At 40.1% G+C, this 23,811-nt stretch overlaps 1 protein-coding gene across 1 annotated transcript in view; it reads right to left on the bottom strand.

The window, feature by feature from the left end:
• NCKAP5 (NCK associated protein 5) overlaps window positions 1-15,668 on the bottom strand; it is a 380,696-nt gene extending 365,028 nt beyond the window's left edge. Inside the window, exon 1 of the mRNA XM_063161631.1 lies at window positions 15,503-15,668. The gene's annotated coding sequence lies outside the window, so the exon portion shown is untranslated. The remainder of the gene's footprint in view (window positions 1-15,502) is intronic.
• Between the last annotated feature and the right edge of the window lie 8,143 nt (window positions 15,669-23,811).

The raw sequence follows: 23,811 nt of genomic DNA, 5'->3' as shown, positions 1-23,811 counted from the left end.
GAGCAAACCCAGCAAGTGACAGTGTCCATCAAACTCCCTTGAAGGTTGCATACATTTTATACACATCTTGCAAATTAGTCTGCATACTCAGGTTCTCTGTACTTATTTAAATCCTACCGTCCCTTCCCAAGAAGGAGAAGGAAGAATGTTGATTTTAGCCAACATGGTTTAATTTACTCAAAACAACAGCATGATCATGTCTTGTACACCTGAAAGAATGGCCCTGCTTCTGAGGGGAATGGCAGTGTTTGGTGCTATGAACTAAAAAGCATTTGTCCCAAACAATGCCAAAGCAGGGATGAAGCAGTGCAGCCCCAGGTCTGACTCTGCTGTCCCACTCCTCCTGGCCTGTCTGGGTGGCACTTGGCTTCTCCAGAAAATGCCAAGAACTCACCTCAGAATGATTAATGTCACACCTTCTAACTAGGATGCATTCCTTTTCTACACATACATGCAGAAAGCTGTTGTCCTCAAGTTGTCATACTCTGGAAGTATTTTTGAGGGAAAACAGCAAAAGACAACAGCAGAGACACTTCCCAAAGAAGTTGTTCACCTGCAATATCTTCCATCTGAGTTTGCCAGTGCTCAAGCCCTCTAACCAGCCACCTCAGCTCCACAGAAATATTTTCTGGGAATTACACAACGACCAAGTGCCTGCACCTTACCACAACACTTACTCCTTGCTTGAGAATTTAAGCTTTAATTAAAAGTTTCTACACCTTATGCCTGCAAGGAAAATTTATCAAAACACAAGCAGAACATAAACCTTCAACCTCTATAAAGCTTGAGACAACTGCTCAGAAATTCTGTTTTTCTTCTTAACACATCACTGAAATTAAATCACAGCATTTCCTAGAGGCAGCTTCACTGAAAACACCGGATTTTTAATAAATATTTAAGTGTAGTTCTCAGGGGGTTTTTGCCACCCTTCTTAAAGCAGTCTACAAGATTTTTGCCTTCAGCTTTGCTGGTTTTCCCCTCAACAATCCCAAAAAAAAACCTATGCCTTTTTTGCTATCTAAAACATATTTAAAAGCGATATTGACAGACTACAATAAATGGTACTGAGCAACAGTATAATTATTTATTTAGCAGAGCTTTCCAACAGGCATGTATTGACACATTTGCTTAGGCAAAATGCCTTTCCTTCCAGAAGAACTTGAGCTGCAACCAAGAGTTTCAGGAAAGGCTGCAAGATGTTGGAGCTGGGCAAGGACAACCATGGAGGTACAGATCTTTTCTCATGAGCCTCTGTGTCACAGACACTGGCACAAAACTGCCTCTTGTCCATGTATCTAACACCACAATTAAAATATGTTAATGTCCATGGAATCCATTACCTTCCATGGGATTTTGGCATGCATACCACGAGCTGCACCACACCAAGCACTACCAAAGGAGAAAGGCCTCCACAAAGAACATTCCTGAGCAAGACCCAAAGCCAAAGGGCAAATCTCACGCTGTTTGTGGCTCATCCCTGCCATGCAGCGCCATCTCACACTCCAGAACACCAGTTCCAGCCTCCAGGGAAAGACAGACAGACAGTTCAGCCATGGCACACTGCAGAGGCCACACAAACCCAGGTTTGTCCCAGGACAAAACTACAGAAGCAGCGAAGCATGGCAGTGATTTCACAAATCCACAGTCACTCATGTCTCAGCTTCTCTTTCCACCGAGCCCAAAGCTGCACAGGGAGCTGTCAGCAGCCACAGTCCCTCTCCCCATCCCAGGAATGCTCTCCCTCCTCCTCCTCTGCTGCCTACCACAGCTCAGGGTGACTCAGCTCAGCTCCCAGGAGGAAAATCATCCCTGCTGCTCATGCACATGAACTCTATCTGTCCACAGTGATACACATGCCCTTCTGAGAAACCTCAGAAAGGAGAGGAAGAGAATCCATGGGGAATGCTAGGGCCGAAGTGGATTGGCACACACAGCCACAGCCATCCTGCATTAAAATGAAGCTACATCCATGTGGGTTTCCAAGAAAAAGGCTGCTGTAGGATCTTCCATTGCACATCATTCAGTGCAGTGAGGTGGGCTGCACTTGTACAAAGTGCCCCAAACTTTTGTATATTGATTTTATTCCTTATGAAATTATCAAATGAAAAAGCTATTAAACTTACTTCATTCAAAAACCAAATTTATCTTCTATACTGAACCAAGAGTATTGATATTGCCACCCTGCTGGTACCCACTGAAGAGTCTTATAGTAGGCTGCTCTATTGCACAGATTGTTTTTAAAGTTTCAAACACCTGTGCACTATCACAAATCTTTACAACATTTATGGCTTCCAGTCATTCACTTAATAACTGTAGAAGTGCCTTCATGGCACTGTATGGTTAAAAGGAGGAAAACAAGGGGGAATCCAGTGTATCACCACTTCTCCTACCTTAACTGAATGCCTTACATCCATTTCTCTTCCTTCACTCCTGTTCAGGTATGAATGATAGCATCCAGCGAACATACCCCTGGGAAGAATGGAGCTTCCTTCACCACAGAAATTTTGTTTTTGTGAAATGCTCGAAGCTGATAAGTATCCTTATAACACACAAGTTTCCAGTTCAAAGGATAGTGTCTGCCTTCACAGCACCCAGCTCCCATAGTGGTGCTAAAAAGAGGAATTTGGCTCAACTCTAACTACACACTATGCCAGAAACAAAAAGGAAAAAAAAAGCTCCAAACTCAATAGTCCTCACTCCTTTTATTGTAAATACATTTTCTAATCCAGTGGTCCAAATCGCAAACTCATGAGCTGGTTGTGTGCAGGGCCTGATAAATCCCGAGCCAGTTAAAAACTAACATTCACTGATAAAAGATCAGTCAATGAAAGTGAAAGGTTTGAACAAGTGGGAACAACTTCACTTTTTTGTTAGGGCAGTGCTTTGTTGCATATACAGACCTGAAGAGCTCTGGAACCAGGGCTGGTGCAAAGCTGGGAATTGAACTGAAACATGAGGAAGCTCTTCCCACTGCTACCAGCACTTAACGCAGCTGCCATCAAAGAATGCCTCTCACCTGAATTTTTTCAAGACACAAAAATAAATTACCACATGAGTCACCATTTCTTGATCTCTTTCTGAACAAGAGCACACACAAAAAATTTTATAAACCCCTTTGTGCAATACCGTTTCTAGTATATTGACAAAGACTCAAATTACTGAAAAAGCCCACGGGCCCTGGCCATGCTGCATGGTAGGGAAATGTTTGTATTTTGAGCTCTACCAGTTCTACTGACCAGATATACTGTTGTAACCACTGAACTCACCAGGGGATTAAAGAGTTAATAAGAACATAGGAAAGTGCACAATTACATAAAGTACAATCTGTCACTTAGATATTGGAAATGGACTATGAAGATGCCAGGATAAGTGCATGTACTTATATACAGAGAACATTTTAAGCAGTTGACCATGATTTATACGTGCTGCAGCTGTCACACACACTATTTCTGACATCCAAAGAGCCTATGCATACTTTCAGTGGCAGAAATTTCTAGTTATTTGCCATTTTGTAGAACTGTAAATCACATAAATGCTCATATTATTACCATGTGCTCTGACAGTTTGCATCAACAGACCATCTTGGAAGAATTACAGTGATGAATTATTGACAGTATCTCATATAGCTGACAAACATTTATTTGAAATGCTGTGGTACAGAACCTGCCTCTTTCCAATCTTGAGATTGACCCTAATGTAAACTATAGCATACAACAGATCAAAAAATATATAGCCTGGCTCTCAATTTGTGATCTCATTGTCATCATTCAATGGTTCCCATAAAGATTGTTTATTATTGATGTGAAATGCTGGAACCAAAATATCCTGTAGCTGGAAGTCTCAGTAACTGAGTCGGAGTGACTCTTCTGGCCTTCCCTCAATATGCTTTATTTCTTCTATTGAATAAACAAACAGTCCCATTCTGTAATGACAACACGAGCCAGAATTTTCCCATATTGTTTTGACAGATGTTGTCAGGGACTGATTACAAAAACCTGTACACCTAGATACTTAACTGCTGTGATATTCCCTAATACAACTGAACTACATGCAGAATAAACTAATGTCATAGGAAGTTCAGCTAATGAAAAGCCTCTGACTATGGAAATTAAACAGCAAAATAATTTTTCCAACTGCAGCAAAACTATTTTAAGGGTACTGGAGATAAAAATATATTATTTGGTACATTGTACTGATAGGGCACAGAAACAATGATGGACTGATTACAAAAATACCTCACTGTTTGGTTCAGGCACCTTGCAGGGAAAGATCAGGTCCTTTTCCAAAAGTCTCAATACTCAAATCCCTCAGCCAGCACAGCCAGATCAACCCTAGCTGCTACTTGGCTCAGTAAATTCAGTCAGAATTTAATCCATTAATTATGGTTTTGTGCTCTGTTTTTACAGGTAGGTGAAAAATGCATCAAAACAGGTAGGCCTGAATTATAAGCAATTATTTTAAAGATTTTTCTGGGATTTGTATTGCACATGGGTTGGGAGATGCTGTTTCACTGACCCATGTGTTATTTAAAAAAAAATAAATAAAAGTAGGCTGAATCCCCACTACTTTTACACACAGAACTGTGAAACAGAATGATTTTCTATTATCAGGTGTTAATGTGCCCTTTGTAACTGTTAAAAGGAAACCCAGACACTGCACCATGGGCTGTCTTTTTGAATGCTGCTTTGGGTCTGTAGCCCCCACTGGCCCTGACATTTACTTGTTAAATAGATCACAAAGTGAGTTCCAAGAGGACAATATTTTTTTAAGCTCAGGGAGAATGAGGGGGCATCACAGTGAGGGTATTTAGACAAGCCAGACATTGTTTTTGCAAACCTGACCCACTAAAAATGCTGGAAATTAAAAACCTTTTGCAAACCTGGTTGAATACTAATTCTGGAAATTAAAACCCATAGCTCTGTATGATTGACCAGAGAGATCTTATATCATTTTGTCAGTGCAGAATGAGACACTACACAATTCATATGTACAAAGTGTATTTCCTCAGTATTTCTGTAGATCCCACAGAAAGAGACTTGCATGCATGTGTGCATACTGACTGAGGGGAAGGTTGAAAAGAGATAAAAGGGTATCAACACTACACTGTACATTTGCAACAGTTGAATCCTTATGTGGTTGGTTGGAGGAAGATCCTAACTAGATACGAGCCAAAAACTCAAAAAATGTTCAGTGATCAAAAGTTTTCACTACTGTCTCTAATAAAATACTTCCTTTGGTTAAAAAAAAAAAAAGAGAGAGAGAGAGTTTGCTTTTTTTTTAATTAGCTGTGGAAATGTATCATTTCATGGCTTTTCTTCTGTCATTTGTCTTCAGGTGTGTTAAACAAGCCCAAACCTGAGAATTTTGCAATTTTTCTATTTAGAAATAACTTTAAATGAAACCTATAACTTAAAAATAAAGGTTTAATTCTTCACCACTGTGAAGAAAATTTGACATCTATTCAAGCAATATAGTGCAGTTAGCATCCAGAAGAGGTTTAGCTGGGATTTAGAATACCCCAGTCTTTCCAAGGACACAGGCCTAAGTGACAGGACCTGCATACCAAGGACAAGACCAAAGCCCACTCTTAACCTTGCAAAATTTTGCAATGATTTTCATTACTATTAGACTGATTTGATAGAAATCTCACAAAAGTGAAAGCAGTCTTCTCAGTAATCATGTTTCTTTTATAAAACCTTAGCTTTCTTCATACTAAATACATATAAAGAACATTTTTTTCAACAAACATAGCATCACCAATTTGAAAGCAATCCCTGCCTAGGAAGGATTATGAACTGTCTATCATCCCTCTGTGCCCTAAGTAGGGTCAATAAGTCATTCTTGCCATGCACAGTATTATGTAAGAAATTACAAAGGGGCCCTATTTAGATGACCTCCTTTTTTTGTTTCATATTCTAATTGCCCAGCTAAAAAGAACTCTCTGTCCCAGTGGAAACTTTGGGAGCAGCACTGAGCGAGCTGAGCACACAGGAGCACTTTACACGTGCACTCTGACCTCTCCTGACACTGCAGGTCCTTTTCCAATTTCCAAAAGTTTCCAGGAGGAAGCAGAGGGAGTCAGCCCTGTCTGTGTGATGTCTCAGTGACATTTTGCTGAGATGATAGTTCACTGGGATTTGCACATCTGAAACTCCCTCCAGGGAGGCTTGTGAGAGCTTCAGCCTAACCTACTTTCAGCACTCCGTGGAGGAATTCTGTTCCAAGAGCCAGCAGCGACTGATGGCAGCAGGAGGATGCAAAGGAGTGCAAAGGGACCTCAGCCCTGTAGGACCCAGTGAGGCCTAAAAGCCACTCAAAAAATTGAAACATCCCCATGAAGTTACTGAAAATTGAGGTCTGATTTAAGGAAAAAAGTGTATTTTTGGGGGACAGTATTATTGAACTAACACAAAACCAAAAACAAGTATGCCTTAAATGAGAGTCTAGCAAAAGCAAATTTGAAAAAAAACATATTCACCCTCCAATATCTTTGAAACCATTTATGCTTCCAGCTAAAAAAAGGTGTCATTGTGAGAGATACGTGATGACACATAATATTTCTAGCCATAGGATACATTAGATGATTGGAAAACCAGAGTCAGGCTAAGTCTGGTTTGCTCTGTTACCTGAATCCAGACCTGAAGCAGCTGTGGCAGAGGAGAGAGCTCTCCAGCACATTCATGGACCCCCACACTCAACTTTTTAATGGTGCCTCCACAGACAGAACAAATGTGGGTATTTTCACCTCTCTCTTATTTTTTCCCTTGTCTCATATCACAGAGTCCTGAGGACTATCTAATATATTCGTTTTAAAGGCATCCTCTTTTCATGCCTCCTAAATCCAATTTAGACTTCAAACTTTAATTCATTGAAGGGGGATGATACCTGGTACCTCAGTGAAGAAAATGAAGACTGTTAAATCCATGTGATTCATTTTTCAGATGAAATAAACTCCTCTAGGAAATAGTGGAATAGAACAGATCCCCAAAAACCAAACTAGGTAGGTATCATATTTAATTCAAATACATTTATTTGCACTGTTCTGGGCACCTTCAGTGATTATTGCTTCCTGCATGCAAGAAGAGCAATGTAAAGCAGAACTAGTGGGTGAGGGCAAGATGCCAAGGAAGCAAAGTAAATAAAAATAAAAAAGGCAGGAGAATTTCAGCTCTTGTGACAGAGGACTGGCAAAGGTGAGGTGTCCTTGTAGCAGATACAACAAGCCGGGCCACGAGTGCTTTTCCCAAAGTTTGGCTGTGTGAGTGCTGATTGCAGCCCAGCCTTGCCACAGTCAGACCCTTCAACCCTTACACATGGTGCAGCACGATTTATTGTACACAGTGAGCGGAGGCACACCTCTCCTTCTCCCTCCCACACCTGCCAAACCATGTCACAGCAATACTCCCCTCAAATTCCCTTCCATTAAACTGTAGCTGATAGGGCTGCAGGAAAGCAAAAAAAGTGCTTTTGCCACAATAACTGCAATCAAGTTGTTCCAAACAAGAAATATTTGTAACTCTTCAAGGCTATCAATGATTCTAGAAAATAATTCTAGAAAAAGCTTTGCTTAGTTTAATCCACACGGTTGATGAGTCTCCAGTAAAACTTTCTGTACTTTATACACAGAGATCTACAGATTTATTTCACATGTCTATTATATTAGTCATATAAATTTGTCATTTGAAATTATTTTAGGCATAATGTTTACAGAATTATTTCAGTAAGAAAGCTTATTGCAAAGGGATTCTAGCTTTGACTGCTGAAACCACTCGGTCTAATCATTTATGGGAGTAAATAAATGTTATGAGACTTCATGGAGAAACTATTATCCAAATTACTGAACAACAACAGAAAAGCCCTTATTATGTTCCAGGAATGCATTTCTGGCAGAGAAAATAACATTTGTATACAATGTCTTTTTATAGATTAGACAGGAGAAAAATGCCTGCATTGATGTACTGCAAACTGCAGGGATTTTTTTCTTTCCTGAAGAATTACAAGTGACATCAGTTTTCAGAATTTCTGACAAGAAGAGAACACACTTTGTTAAAAGAATTCCAGCTTTTTTTATCCTGCTAAATTGTGTACTAAGACAAACTTTCCCATTGTTTATTGTTTGCCAAGTCATGGCTCTGGTGTAAAGAAAAAGTGCTTCAAGCTCTCAAATATTCCTCCTGAATAATAATTTTATTGTTTTCTATTGAGCAAAGTGGCAAAATGATCTGACTGAGATCTGTAACACTGCTTGCCAGGGGCTTGAAGCCTTTGTCTGCAGTGCATAAAATAAAACTGTGAGGTCTCAGCAGACTGTTCTCAGGATAGTTATTCCTGGATCATGTTGGTCCAAGCAATCCTCTTCAATGGTCAAATATGTTGTACAAAAAAACTAAGTAGTAATAACAGGGGTTCTGCAGAGGAAAACAGCTTATAAGATTTCCCCAAGGGAGGTAAGTAAAACACATAGTGTAGAGGAGAAAAAGAAAAGATCCAAGGTGTTGGGAATCTTAGACTAATTCTCTAGAGAATTCTACTTGTTCTTCCCTTCATCACTCCATAACTGGCAGAGTTTTGGGCCGCACCACTGAAGCTCTCTGACCCATCAGATAAATCTATGCTCTGAAATAAACCTGAACTTTCCAGGTTTGCTGATTTTGACTGTCAAAATATTCATGCTGGAAGCAGCAGGAGCAGCAGCCAGGCTGGGATGGATGGAACCCCCTGTGGAGAAGGACTTTAACCAAACATCTGCAGTACCACCATGGCAGATCTTGTGTGTCCAGCACCTGCAGCATGAAGCTGTGTCCTCTTGGTATTAACAAAGCCCAAATGAAGCTGCACCTAAATCCCAATGCCTTACATCACATTAAAGAACAAGTTAGTCTCTAAAGCCATCTCAGTATGTCACTCAAGCATATTCTTGGATGACACCTACTGTCACAGCTGCACTGAGGTTCAGCTAGCAAGTTCAACAAATCCCATAGCAGGATCTATTTCAATGATTAAAAATATAAGTATTTACTCATGTTTGCTCTGCTCTCTGCTATCCATCTCATCTTTTTTTTTTCTTGTGTATGAAGGAAATAGCCTTGTAGAACAAAAAATCTCTCCAATTAAGTGTGCTGGCATAGAGATCAGCCTGCTGCCTTGCAGTAAATCAACAGCTTTACCATTAGAGAAAAGAGAAAATGTCTTTGATCACAGCACAACCTGTGTGGAACTCTCAGTGATCAATGAAAGAAGCACCTCATTATAGACCCTCCATCTAAAAGGAGAAGTTAGCTGAGAAGATGAGATAGAAGGCAATCTCAAAAAGCCAATATAAACTTCAGAGTAAGAAATAGGGTTCTGAAGAAATTGTAGTGCATGGCTCATGTTGCTAGAATAGACCTAGCTAGAAGTACCCAGATCTTGATTCAAACACGGTCTTTGTGTTGCACAACAAAGCCATCACATTCCCCAGAGAAGCCTCTGTCCTCCTCAGTCTATCTCCTTTAAATGAACAAAGAATCCATTTAAAGATATTCAGTTTCAAAATTATTCAGTTTTGGCACTCCACCACAGCCTCCTGAGGGGACCAACAGCAGCACAGGGCCGTGCTTTCTGCCCTCATAAAGCTCCCTTGTTGAGAGGCAGTCCATGAAGTGTCCTTTCAGTTTTTACTGTCAATACTGATACATCACATTGGGATCACACACCTCAGGCCAGGCAGTCACAAAGCCCTTTACCAGACCTCATTTCACACAAGAGCTGGAAATGCACATCCCACCCATGCACAGATATCCCCCCAGCACATCCCCTTTTACCTGCACAGCCCAGGTGATCCCTCAAACCTCCCAGCTGAGCACTTACACAGCTCAGCTGGATTTAGATGGCAAAAGAAAGCAGGATTGCATTATTCTCTGCAGGATTTTGTAAACTGTGAAATTTATACTCAAATATTCCTTGTAACATGTATCCCTATGCTACAAGACTGCATAACAATTCATGCATTTATGTTAAATAATTCAGGCCAAATATATGTTGCAATATTAAAAGTAAAGTGCTAGCAACAAAAACTGCAAGAAAGAAAAAAAATCACCCTTGTCTTTCTCCAAGAAGAATCAAGGAGGTATGAAATGGGGTTTTTTAAATTTACCTGCACTAACAAGCATAGCAATAGTTGTTCCTTGTACCTTGTGATGTCAGAGAGTGTTGCCAAAGGTAAAACTGTTGCTCTAGATGTGAGCATGGTTCCAAGAATGCATTTTGTCTCCCATATAATTTTTTGCAGTGGGTCAGTTTCATTTTTGAGCTGTTCACAGCCTTTCTAGACTGAAAACAGAGGAACACTTGAAATAGAGGCACTATTTGGATTGTGTCTCTGCACACATCCCCTATGGGCTCAGAGGGGTGGAAAGAGTAGGAACTACGCAGCTACTGTTATTTTCTTCAGAAGGGTGATTTGAAAAGAATAAAGAATTAGCTTTTCCTTTAGGACCAGTCACAGAACCGAGCCAGTGTGGGTGAGAGGCTGGAAAACAGAAGCAAATTACTTTTCTTCCAACAATTGAAAGAAATAAAGGCAATTCCTTCCTTGGAGCAATCACATTTATAAAAATTTGACCCTAGAGGAACAGAGCTCACAGTAATGAGGTTGGGTGCCTTTCCAGGCAAAGTTCTCCTGGGTTGATGTGACAAAGACAGCATTCACATGGACTACCACAGAAGAAATCAAATAAAAATTAATCTGAATTCCTGATTTGTGGTTCTTACCACAGAAGACAGCAAAGGGACAACTCCTTGACTTTGGACAGGAAAATAACTTTGGTCCTGCTGGCAGGACCAGTATATGAGTGGAACAATAATTTCATTAAGGCCCAGGATCTTTTTTGTGAACCACAGCTACCTGCACTGATCATCAAAGCCTTTAAAATCTCATTTAAGTGTGATGTCCTCATTTATCAACTCTAGTTACCACAACAAAATTAAGGTTTTGGACTACTGCCCTGAACTTCCTAATTTTGGAAAACTAAAACTTCACCATGTGCATGATGATTTTATTGCTGAGGTGGGAGGCTGGAGAGCTGGCTGTTGTGCCGCCAACAAAATGTGCCAGCAACTCTAAGGTTAATGTCAGTTTATCCACAGGCTCTAGACAGAGAGTGTGAGCCTTGAAACTCTCTCTTTAAAAATTGTAAAGAGAGAGAGATCCACCATGGTGGTGAGGTTCTGCCTCAGCTCTTACAAGCTCCCAGATTCGAAGGACAACCTGAATCAGCACAGCCAGTCCCATATCTTGGGTAATTCAAGGATAGCTGCAAGTTTATGCTTCATCACTGACTATTGATCATTTTTCTTTGACTAGTTGATCATTTCAGTTATCCTTATGCCATAAAACTGTAGCACAAGGAATAAGGAAGTTTACCAAAGAACTGGCTCCACAAATACTTACAGGTGCTCGCAGAGCTCTGCCAGCAAGACATCTCCTGCAGTACACTCAGATTTGTTCTGCTTACCTTCAACTATTTCCTACTGGAAATCATTCCTAGCAAAATTCTACTCAGCGTGACACACACATCTGGTATACATTACTCTTTTATTTAAGTTTTCCACTGGCCCTGTGTAACTATTTATAATACTTTAGTATTTCTTCTCTTCCTCCATTCATTTATTACACAGCTTCTATATTTGGTAATAATTATCTGTCCTCACAACAACTTGTCCCCCAATTTTCCTACATGGAAAATCTTAACCAAATCAATGACTAACAAAAAAAAAAAAAAAAAAAAAAAAAAAACACCCAGAGAAATTACTTTTTAAAAATTCTGCAAACTCCAAAATCCCAGAACGGCTTTCCAGCAGGTTTTAGTTTGTAATAGCAAACATGCCCAAAGGGCAGGAGCAATCCACAGTGTGGCTCTATGATACCACCAGCAAGGGACATGAAATGTTCTTCAGCTGCACTTTTCAAATAAATTACCAAAGACAAAAACAAAGACAAAAATAAGGCAAGAATTGGTCACCTCACTGAGGAGCAAAGTTGTCTGTTTGGTGTAAGTATAGAAACATGAGAGCTGTTCTAGCTGTTTTCAGCAATCTCTCTGTAAGGACAGTGCAGTAGTTGCACTTGCTTTCGGTTCACAGGTCACAAGATTATGAGCAAACTGTCACACACCACTTTGGTGTAAATTATAAACTCTATTTGTAATCAGCATCAGCAATTATCACATTTAATCTGGAAGACAGCCATTATCTTATTATTTTTTTGGCTTTTTTAAAGGTATTTTGTTCCAAGTAGTTCTGGTGTTTGGCAAATCCCTATAAAGACCATTAGACCATTGTCCACTGAGAGACAAAATGCTGGCATTCAAATTCCATTACACTGCTGCCTCACCTGTGAGGAACAGACCAAGAGTGCTGGAGTGATAATGAGTTTAGGAAAGAGCTGTGAAAGGTGCACTAAAAGTACTCCAAGCAAACACACTCCTCCCACACTCTCCTACTGCGAACAGTTAATTTCTGTCCCTGTGCCAGGAGCACTGTGGAGCCCAGGACCAGCTCTAGTGAGCATGGTGGAGGACAGTGGCAGAGAAACAAAGGTCATGCAGCTCCTGTCACAGAAACCAGGGCCAAACCTCAAAGATACCAGGGCTGACACAGGGGAGCACCTCCCTGAGGCCAGTACCTTCCTTTGTACTTAACCATACCTGAGTCATTGTCAAGGATTGAGATGCAGCACCATGTAAAAAGCAGAAGCCTCCATCCTCACAACTATTGGAGAATAACACACACTCAGAAAAAATCCCCTTTCTGCCCGGGTAGAAGGAATGTTGCTACTACCCAGGATTCAGGTTGGGTCCAACTTTCATCTTTATCCACTAATTTGCTTGATAGCCCTCCACTGCTATACCACTTTCCTTAAATATAGGGCCAGGCTCTGTCCTTCAGAATTCTCTAGAGCATCAGAAAAAATCTTCAGTGAAGGAATAGTAAATCCTACATAAAATTAATAGGTGTTTTAATGTAGAAACCAAATTGTACTTCACTGTTCAGGAACAGCCATTCCCCAGTCCTATGGGCAGTATAACCAGTGTAGGCTCCATGTCAGGCTTTTAATAAAGGAGGGTATATATTCAGATACCCAAAAATTTCAGAGTTTGACCTGCCAAAGGCATGAAGTAGTAGTGGCTTTTACTGTACAGAATCACTGAGTAAAACCACCCAGGGGAAAACTCCAGGCAAGTTCTCATCTGCTTGCCATTATAAATTATGTCGACCCTTCAGTCGGACTTATGTAATTCTCCCTGTGGAGACACACCGAAGTTGTACAACTTTTCAGCAAGTCATTCTGGGGAGAAGCCCAATAGAAATCTGCCTGTGTTTTGGCAGAATTTAAGGGCCAATATCCAAGGAAATAATCCAGAAAGCCAGCTTCCAAAGGATATTTGGCCTTGGGGACACCTCAAAAATTTTTAAGTGTTCCCAAAGTGTTTCATCCACACCTGTGCCGAAGTGCGGGGCAGTTTGGGAGGTTTCTCACACAGCTTCACCCAAGCTCCCCCAAGTCCAGAGCCCAGGCAGCCATTCCTGCAGGCCAGTGAGCTCCCCAAAGAGACACTCAATCCCTGATTAATTGTGCAGCAAAGGAGGCTCTAATTTGCAAACATCCAAACCCCAGCCCACTGCTGGTACAATGAGATCAAGGAGGAAATACAGAGGGCTAATGCATCCTCTGCACCTGTTTGACCACTTCCTAAGCACTTCTCTCTCTTTCTTTAAGGTAACTGATATATCACATGGACCACTGGGCATAGGGAATACATCCATCATTGCACATATGCAGAAATGAAAAGTAAATGACATGAAAAATGTTATTATGCAGGAGAACCTAGATTCATCTTTTGATTTATACTGAGTCAAGCCTGCTTAAGACAGAGATTTAGTTTGAAACAAGTTTTGTTAGCCCTTAGATTCCATTAGAAAAAGAAAACCATGAGCTGGCTTTTCAGTGAGTCTACATTTAGTCATCAGCTTCCTCATTTTGCAACTCTTGAAAGGGATTATTTGTTTTTTATGTTGCAGTGTTTGTCTATAGATCTCACAACTATTAAAAAGATATGTCTTACAATCAGTTAACTGTCATTTGCACCTTCCTATACCCTTACTGCTGTGGGGCTTGAACCAAACCTTTAATGCTGCTATAGGCCAGGTGCTGCTAAAACTTTTATATATATATAAACTTTTATATATTATATAAACTTTTATATATTATATAAACTTTTATATAATTTAATATATACTGTGTATTTTATAAACACAGAGACTTGTTTACTTCCATCATACATATTGCTATTAACATTGACCCTAATTTTTCAACAGTGACTAGGAATCAGCTGGACTGTGAAACACAGTAGTTTCACTCTATTCAATGTGTTGCCCTCTGTTATGATTGTCAGTCAATAAGGGTATTTCAAAAAGAAAACCAACCTCTCAACTCAGAGATTTTTTGTGTTTCTTCTCTTGAATATTTTGGGATTAACTGCATTTCAGTTATTTTCAATTTGTACTTGTCTTTATGTTTCTTGACAAATGTCTTTAAAACTTGATTTTATAATTGAATTGACATTTCTTTTGGCAATAAGCTTATTTCTTATGAGGCTGTCTTCGGCACGTGCTCTGTGCTACTTTCACATTAACAATTAACAAGGCACATTTAACTGAACCCCTATTGCTGCAATGTGATCTGTCACTAGAAACTTTGCAGGAGTCTTTACTCACAGTTAACAAAAGTGAAGTCAAAACAGACTTATTAAATAGGATATGTTAGAAGAGAAAGAAGTCAGAAATAATTTCAAATTATTTCATGTGAATTTTGTGTGCTAAAATACAACACAGGTAGGAACGAATATTTGTTAGTTTTGGAAAGCATTTTTTTTCATATTTCATTTGTTACTTCCTGATTCAATTAAGAAAAACCTGAGATAACATAGTGAACACTTTTGATTCACCTGATTTCAGTTATTTGTTTTATACCAGAAGGTTAAAGGCAATAAACTATTGCATAGAAAAAAAACCTCTCTGAACTGCCTATAAAACTTTTGTTTCCATTTCTAAAATCAGTACAATGATCTACTGAACAGGATTAAGATTAAATTTTACTAAGGATATAAGATTAATTTTACTACAGCAGAGTAGAGGCAGAATAATTGGAAATCTCACTTCTAGACAGATGCAGACATGAGCATAAAATGTCAGGAAAGCACCAACATTGAAATACAGATGTGAATTAAAACGTCTGCAAGGCTCTTGCATCTATAGGACACATTATCCACAGCAGCTGCACACTGCAACTTCCTGGGCAAAGTCTTTCACCTATTTACATGGTCTGTTCTATCAGCCAAGCTTTTCCCCAAAACATGAGGTTAAATCAAAAGTGTTAATGGCATCTTTCAGTGCTACTAGCTGTAAACCTCTTTTACAATAACATTTAAAGCATTAAACAAAAAAATCTGTCCTTACTTACAAGGCAAAGCAGAAAAGGAAGGTCATTCATTACACCCCATTCACTATTTTCTGTTTCATTCTGTAAATATTATAGTGCTACTGAGAAAAAATATAATGTCTGCAGTTCTCAGATCTTCCTTCAGAGTTTCAATCACTTGCTTCCCAAGAAGGGGTTTAACAAATACCACACTGTTCTGTCAATATTTGTATGCAGCACCACATAGGGCAAGCTGCCAAACTTGCATGGTTTAAAGAGCCAAGGGTGGAAAACTGACACCCTAACAAACACACTCCCGGCTTTGTCTCTTTTAACTCGGTGGTAAAAGTGTCATCTTTGCCTCTGACTGCACTTTCCGAAGGCTCTTTTGTGTGCTTGCTCTACTTCTCCAGAAATGCAGCATTTAATAATCACTCTTCACTAAACTTCAGGGATTTTTTTCATGCTCAAACATTTCTTATGCAATTATAAGCCTTTTGCTCTCCACCAGCTGCACTTTAAATGTATTTTAATTGGCTGGAATTTAGAAGGAATCCATTTGGCAGTCATTTACATTTGAAGCACGCCCCTAGCAGCTGAAACAGACCCCAGAAGCAGCCCGATTACTTCATCAAAAGAAACTGCTTGAATACCCTCAACTCCTACATAACTACAGTTAATAACTACAGAACCCTGTTAATAAAGGTGTGGTGATGTAATTAATAATTCTCTGCTATGTTTTTGCTTGTGCTGGGGACTAGAATAGATTATCAGCCAATGCATTTAGGGAGTGGTCTCAGGTTTACAGCACTCAGAATAAGTTTTCAAACATCCCTGTCTTTCCAGAGGGGCCTTTCTTGTGCTGTTCCTCTATCTGATGTAACAGCACCGTGGCCCTAACACTGGTATTATTGTTTCTATACTTGCAGCACAGCAAGAATGTCACCAGCTGGATTTTTGTATGTAATATTATTTTAAAAGTTTCTAACGTGCTAGCTATTCATGGATCAAAGTATAAACTAAGTTTAGGACATTACATTAGGAATGGCTCAGTTTTCCATTTCCCTTTATTTTTGGGCTCCTAATGTGCATTGCAAGCCAACTTTGCAGACCTTGATTTAATGCAGTATGTTCACCCTGGCCTGCAGTTTGTAATGCAGAGGTTTAAGAGTTGACAGCAGTAGGGAGAGCTACCAACAGCTGCTCAGAATAAAAGAATGAGAAGACATTAAGGGGAGAGCCACAAGAAATCCCACTGTAAAATGCAGTATTTAGGATGAATGCAGTGACATTAACAGGTCAGATTTAAAGACTGAGAGACATTCCAAGTGGTGCTGATTGAACGTGTGGTATCTGAAAAACCCAGAGCTCTGCAATCCATGAAAGCTCCTGTGAAATTGTAACTGCTTGAGAGTTCACTTAACATCAGCGTGCCATGGAGGATGAAGGAGCAAAAGAAAAGGGATTATTCTCCAGCTGAAGTACAATGAGAACTGTTTTCTCCATTTAAAAGGTGAATAGTTCTTGAAGTGAAGTTATGACAATACTTGCCACCTACAAAGAAAAGCAGCATTTCAAGTGCATTGTATGAAAAGGAGAAGGATTAATGCCACAGAGAGAGACCATTATGCCATAGAAGAGCTGCATATTTTAATAATTTGACTCCATCCAACTCTGGAAGTTTCCATAGCTAACTGGCTTATATTCCTAAGGGGAAACCTATAGTGTACTGAGTTCTTAAGGAAACTTACAGACCAAAATACTTTTAAGAGTCCTGAAAACATGTAGAAATTGCCAAAGCAGATGATAAAATATGGGAAGCCAAATAACTTGTTATATTTCAACCACCTTATGACACTTCACTGAGAGAGGGCCAAACAGCTCTCCAGACTCTGTATTATTACAGTAACCCAGTGTACCACACTCACTTAATGTATTTCATCCTCAGATATACTCATGACATACAGAAATGTTCTTACTTTCCTCTTTTTGAAGGCACAATGCCTATGACCAGCCTGTGACAGGATGCCAGCTCCTACATGCCTTCCTCAATTTATAATTGTCCCATGTAGAGAGACTTGTGGCCACAGCCCAGATCTGAGCTAACTCAGGTTAACAGCTGAAAAGCACAAAGAAGCATCTTAGATCTCTGAAAGCCACAGGAAACACAGAAGTGGGGCTTAAATCCAGAATTCTTTCACCCTCGTCCTAGCAGAAAAAGATGAAAGAGCTGCATACCTTTGTCTCATCTGTAGCCCATCAAAACAGATGACAGAACTACAACTGCGTTCAAAAGGTGACACAGATAGAAGAATTGTAGAACTATCTGTGACCTCAGCTTTAAATGAAAAGAAAATCCTATATCATTACAAGCAAACAAGATACATCATATTTGAATCCTTACTCATGCGTCACAGCGCTGCCTACATGATTTTACATGTTTGCTTAAGAAAAAACAAAGACTCTCCCTAATAGAAGGACTAGGGTGTAAATATCCAGGGGAGCATCAGTAAGAACAGTGTGATGGATGAAGAGGAAGGAAAGGCAAATGACAACAGCCAGCTCCTGTCCCCCTGCCTCTGCTGAGGGGCAAGCAGCAAACTTGGGTAGAGAGGTCAGCACACTATTCATGCTGCCACTCTGGGAATCCCCTGCGTTGTCAGGGACTGCGTGGTGACAGCCATGAAGCCCTGATGTGTCCTTGACTCTTACAGGACACTGAAGACAATTGGCCATTATTTAGCTTCAATATCTATCTTCACTATTATTTAAATGTGAGACACTGGCAAATGTTTCCAAAGAAGCAGTACTGGTGTGATTTTCTAAAGAGGGGGACTGATTTATTTTCAAGCCTTATATGAGATGCAAGTCACAGCAACAATAAGCCTCAGAAAAGCTGTACACTAAACTAATTTTCTGGTAGCAGTTCTGCAAGGAAACCCTTGGCTTTACAAAACTTAAGCATAAGACATTTTTACTATTAAGACAGTTAATAGCCCTAAGCACAGGGAAAAGGAAAAGCATTTCTTTGAATTTCAGAAACTATTAAAAATAGAAGACAGAGAGAGAAATATGGGTGCTATCAAAGGAAATATAATCAATCCTTCAAATGCAGAAGTATCAAGCAGTAAAGAATACTTCCACCATGCCTAATGGCAATTCTTTGCTGCCTTCCTTCCCTAACAGCTCTTGGAATTCAGCTAGACTGGAGGGGAAAAAAACACATTACAGTCATACACACAAGCAAAAAGGAACTGTGGCAAAGGAGACACCCCACAGTGAATGAAAAGCTGCTGTCCTCTTATGCAAATTCTATGCATCAGTGAACCAGATTCCAGTCTAACAGAACAACCTCCAGGAGACATATAAGGCTATTAGTGTAACTGATACCTGGTTGAAAATGAAGGAGGTGAGGGGGATGAGAACACAAGCATGTAGGATTTATTAAAACATCAGCCCAGCAGAGTCCTAGTGAAACACATGAGAAATTATAAAAATGGCGTTTCTGAAGAGGACTCTAGGAATAATATATCACTTAGCCTGTATGCCAGAAACCAAGAAGAGGAAGCATTAAAATGAAGCTTATTGTTACCTTTTGAAAACCAGGTGAGAACACTGGTCACTCAATTATTTTTTCTTAAATCCAGAGCTACCCATGTGAAACACTCTGAAGGGCAGTAATGGGATGATCAGGCTCACCCTGGTCCTAACTGAAATAGGAAGGCAGAAGGAAAGCAGAGAATAAATTGCAGCCTTTGCTCTCACTAAGTGGGATTATCTCTGTACATTTTACATCATTTTCTGCCTCTCCATCTGCCTTCTGTACATTTCAAGATTTCCAAATCTCCACAGACAAGTGTAGGATAACAGCAGAGTTAAGCTCCACTGGCCTGTAATACTTTCCTAAGTATCACCCAAAAGGTGTCACAGCACATGCACCACTCCCTCCATGCTGTGGTGCATGGGAAGGCATGTACATTTATTAAAATATATTTCTTTCCCTGACCTTCTTTTGAAATCTGGTTCTGCATCCCCTGCTCTCTTCCTTCAGGGATTACATCCAGTTCAGCCTACATACACATAGGGTGTATCTTCCTGAAGACTGTACAAAATCTCTGAAACTCGCAGCATGGCTGCCAGGTCCCTGGCAAGATTATACTCCACTGCACCACTGCACTCCTTATCCATGCTGACATACCCCCAGTGGAAACAAGACTCAGCAAAACCATGACCAATTATGAATGTGTCTTATGCTTCTGAACAGCAAAGTTGAGGCCTGGTAAACAAAAGAATTTATACAAAAGATATCTTGCACTTTTTGGATGGTGGTGACCTGATTACAAGGCCTTGATGCTGTGCAGTAGTAGAATAGGTGAGGAAGACATTCACTTCCCCTGTGCATTAACACCTCACCTTCTTGAGAGCAGCTGCAAGGAGTTTGGAGATGTTAGAAACCAACCCCTCCCTTGCAGCAAGCAGCACTCTGAGAAATGCTTCCATGTCATTGGTGTGCTGGGAATACAAATGTCATCTGTCTGTGACTCCTTTGAAGGAACCAAATCTCTGAGATTGGAACTGGAACACAGGGCATGTTAGGGAATACCAGGAGCTGAGAGGACTGACACCCTTTGATAGATCAGTTCCCTAAAGATAAGCTGCATGCATTGTTGCTCTGTTATCTGCTACACACACTCCTCTGATAAGGTATTTCCAGCACTATTGCATTCTTTTAAGTAGGCCCCAGTGCTAAATATGGAAAAAGTTCTTCATAAAATAACAATTAGTTTGTGTCCAAGGTTAAATCCATACCATCAGCAAAATTGGCTGGGTATAAAGTCATATTATTCAGCCTGAATATAAATTTGGAAGCTTATTGCGGTATTTGTGTCCCTGGGCTTCTTACCACAACGTCTCAAATTTTCCCCCCAATATACCATGACTTTCTTGTTGCCTCATTTCACTTAGAAAGGGAAAAAGATATTTTAAATATTAGTTTGGATTCAGAATTGATGGAATCATATGCTTTGCAAATCACTCCAGTCAAAGAAGATAGTGATCTGTTCATGAAGAGGAGAATAAAACCAAACCTGGCTGATACAAAAATCTCCAGACCATTCCCTTGCACAGGCATGGCCTCAGAGTTCAAGTTTTCAGGGCAGAAGACACCAAAGGCTGTGGGATAATGCAGCTGGCTGCAAACAGGTCTGGACAACATAACTGACTGGAGGGCAAAAGTAAACAGGGGTGGGGCAAAAACAATCCAAATTATGCATCCTGCATGGATGCACATTCACCTTCAGGGGAGTCAGCCTGCTGCCCTGGAGATGTGTCATCTTCAAGTGAACAATATTTACTTTGATGCATAAAGACAAATGTCATTTTCAGTTGCTGCAAGCTTGTTTACCTTTTAACCAAGCAGATTCACATGTCAAGCTGTGACAACTTGAAAAGTAATATTAAAAAACCTATAGGAAAACTATATATATTTTAAAAAGGTATCAATGTGTCACTCTCGTCTTGTGGAAAACATATAGCTCCCTGTTGAAATTATTTAAAAGATTTAAAACAGTTACTGCTATTCTAGGACTTTTCACTGAGGATTAAGTTATTTACAAAAGGTGGGAAAGACACAGGGAAGTCCATGACTGTTCATTCTTATTACTTTTATCAGCTTAATGTTCTATTAAGTTAACAGGTTGAAGAAGACTGAAGGATACTTGGCAAAGGATATCAAGGACCTCTACAAAACTGAAAGTTTTGTTTATGCACATTTCTAATAATCTCCTCCTCAGAAGCACTCCCAGCTAGTAACAAAATAATACCCAAAAGTTCATTTCAAGGGCATTATTTTCTATAAATATCAGAAGCTATGACATTCTCATTAGCTTAATTAGGATAAGACAACCTGGAAAGAGCAGGTGGTTTTTAATTAAACTACATCTTGGAAGAGCACAGAAAGGTAATGTACAGTGTTACCACTGACATGGTAAAATACTAATTTTTGTGAAATAATGTTCTGATCCAGGACACCAGCCTCACCAGCAGATCATCAGTGCTGGACCACCAGCACTGCAGAAGTTCTATATGAAAACAGAATTCTAATATTTTCCTCTGGTGGAAGAAAGTTCCAGATTGTACTTTAATCACTCAGGTTTTCCCCACTACTTAGCAATTATTATAACAATGCCTATATTAATAAACTTGTTTCAAATATTCATTTAATAACAGCAATTGGAACTTTTTACAGTATTAGAGGATTCAGCATCTAAACCTTGCCAGAAGGCAGGGATATAGTAAATGACATGTTCTCATAATGCTTTTAGGTACTGTATAGATGGGACATAATTAAAGTAAGACTTAATTAAAGCTTTTCTTCTCCAGAGACAGACAGGTAAAACATAAGTTACTGTTTTCTCAAGCACAAAAGAGTCTAAGATTGCCTTCACCATTACACAATTGTAGATTCTCAGTACAGAGAAATACAGTGACAGTTGGGAATTAGTGTTGTTTCTACCTCTTCCCATTTCAATCTGAACTAATTTCTGATCCCTTGAAACAAAGCAGTCAGCAGTCAGCTGATACTGCTTAGTATAGAAAATTTGGGTTTTGTAGCTTACTGTTAAAAGTATAGGTGATTCTGCTCATGCTAAACTGAATTGCTTTCAGTGGTGCACCACAAAAATCTACCTGGGTGGAACCAGCCACTTCAAAGTGTGTCCTTGGGCAAGGTACAAAACTTTCTTGGTTTTCTTTGTGGCAGTACTCACCGCTTACTATCTGTAGGTGTAGAAAACAGTGCATCCAAGAAGCCACCACACTAATGAGCCCTGTGTAAATTCAGTGGTGGTTGCTTTATGTCTGGTGTGAGATCTCTGAGATGATGGCTGGCCTCAGTGCCCTGTGTGATTCATGGGGAGAGACCAAAAAGAAAACAGACAAAGAAAACAAACAAACAAACCAGCAGCACGTGCTGAAGTCAGGACTCTACATGAAGCCACATGCTGAACTTCCATCCCTCTTGAACCTGAAGCACTGATTCAGGGCTCTCCAGAACTCTTTCTGCCTGCTTCTATTCCAATTTGTGCCTCCATCACTTTAAGATGTTCGGCAATAAAAGTACTCTGAAAGCTTACACAGAAAGCTTCCAGAGGAACCAACCTCCTCCTCTGTGTCTTCCAAAGAGCAGCTAAATGTAAAGTGTGCTAAGGAAAGGTGACACCCGTCAGTATTTTCTATAATAGCACAAAACCTGCAGCAAACACCCACCCCAACAGCAGAGGCCCCCACAGTCAGCAGGGGTGAACTGGATGTCTCTGCTGTCCAGCCCCTCCACTGCAGGTGGGCAAGAAAAGGGCAGTGCCTGATCAGAGCCCTCACCAGGTAAAACTGTCCAGGGGCCAAGGCTCAGCTGCATTAATATTGAGAGCCAATTATTTTACACCTGCTTTAGGGCTGTTATAAAGTTATTCCCTTGGGCTAAAGAAGGGCCTGAAACAAGGTGAAAAACTCCTTTTGAAAGCTAGTTGGTCTGTGTTAAAACATGACCTAAAACAGTGTAATAACAGGTGGTCTAGGCCTGGCTGAGAAGCTCTGAATGGCTGTACCAGGTGTTGCACAAGTGCCAGTGACTGATCTCCGTGCAGGGGATTTGTGCCCTCAACACTCACCAGGCAGGAGCTGGTTTGGGTTCTAGGATGATGCAGAAGGAAAACCCAGCTTATAAAGGTAGAGCTGGGCCAGGAATCGCAGCCATGAGGTGGAAATGAGAGAATGGACATCTGCCAGTCAGCACAGAATTATTGTCATTGTTTCTTCTTTCAGCTCCTTGCTCTGCAGGATGGAATAACTTTCTCCCCAAATGACTGTGGTAGAAAGAGGCAAGGAACTTAGCTATGAAATCCTCAGCTGGAAGCACTTTCAGAAGCTGAACATTGTATTATTACTTGAGAAACATCATTCTTTTAAAAATCTATTCTAGACACACTGCTGTACTAAATTTTCCTGAGCATAGGTGATTTTTAGCAGAATTTTCTTTGTTTATAGGGACATGGGAAAGAGAGTGGGGCAAAGAGTTGCAGCATGACTAGTAAACAGATCCAAATTTTCTTAGGTCACAAAACTAAAGCAGGTCACAGAGCTCTGTAAGATCTTCCAATTGCTTCATTTTTCCTCCAAAAGCCACTGAAGCTCTCTGGGCACAGCAGAGAATGATATGGCCACTTCTCCCCCACTAAATAATTGTGGTTGAATTCTGAACAAACAGACCTCTGTAGGATGGTGCTATTTACAATTACTCATATTAGTGAACATGAGCACATATAAACACTCCAATGAGAACAAGAGCATTTTGG

Source organism: Melospiza melodia, chromosome 8 (assembly GCF_035770615.1).
Source record: "Melospiza melodia melodia isolate bMelMel2 chromosome 8, bMelMel2.pri, whole genome shotgun sequence".
In the NCBI taxonomy this organism is placed as follows: domain Eukaryota; kingdom Metazoa; phylum Chordata; class Aves; order Passeriformes; family Passerellidae; genus Melospiza; species Melospiza melodia.
Note: the sequence above shows the minus strand (reverse complement) of the source record. Positions and strands in the feature narration are given on the sequence as shown.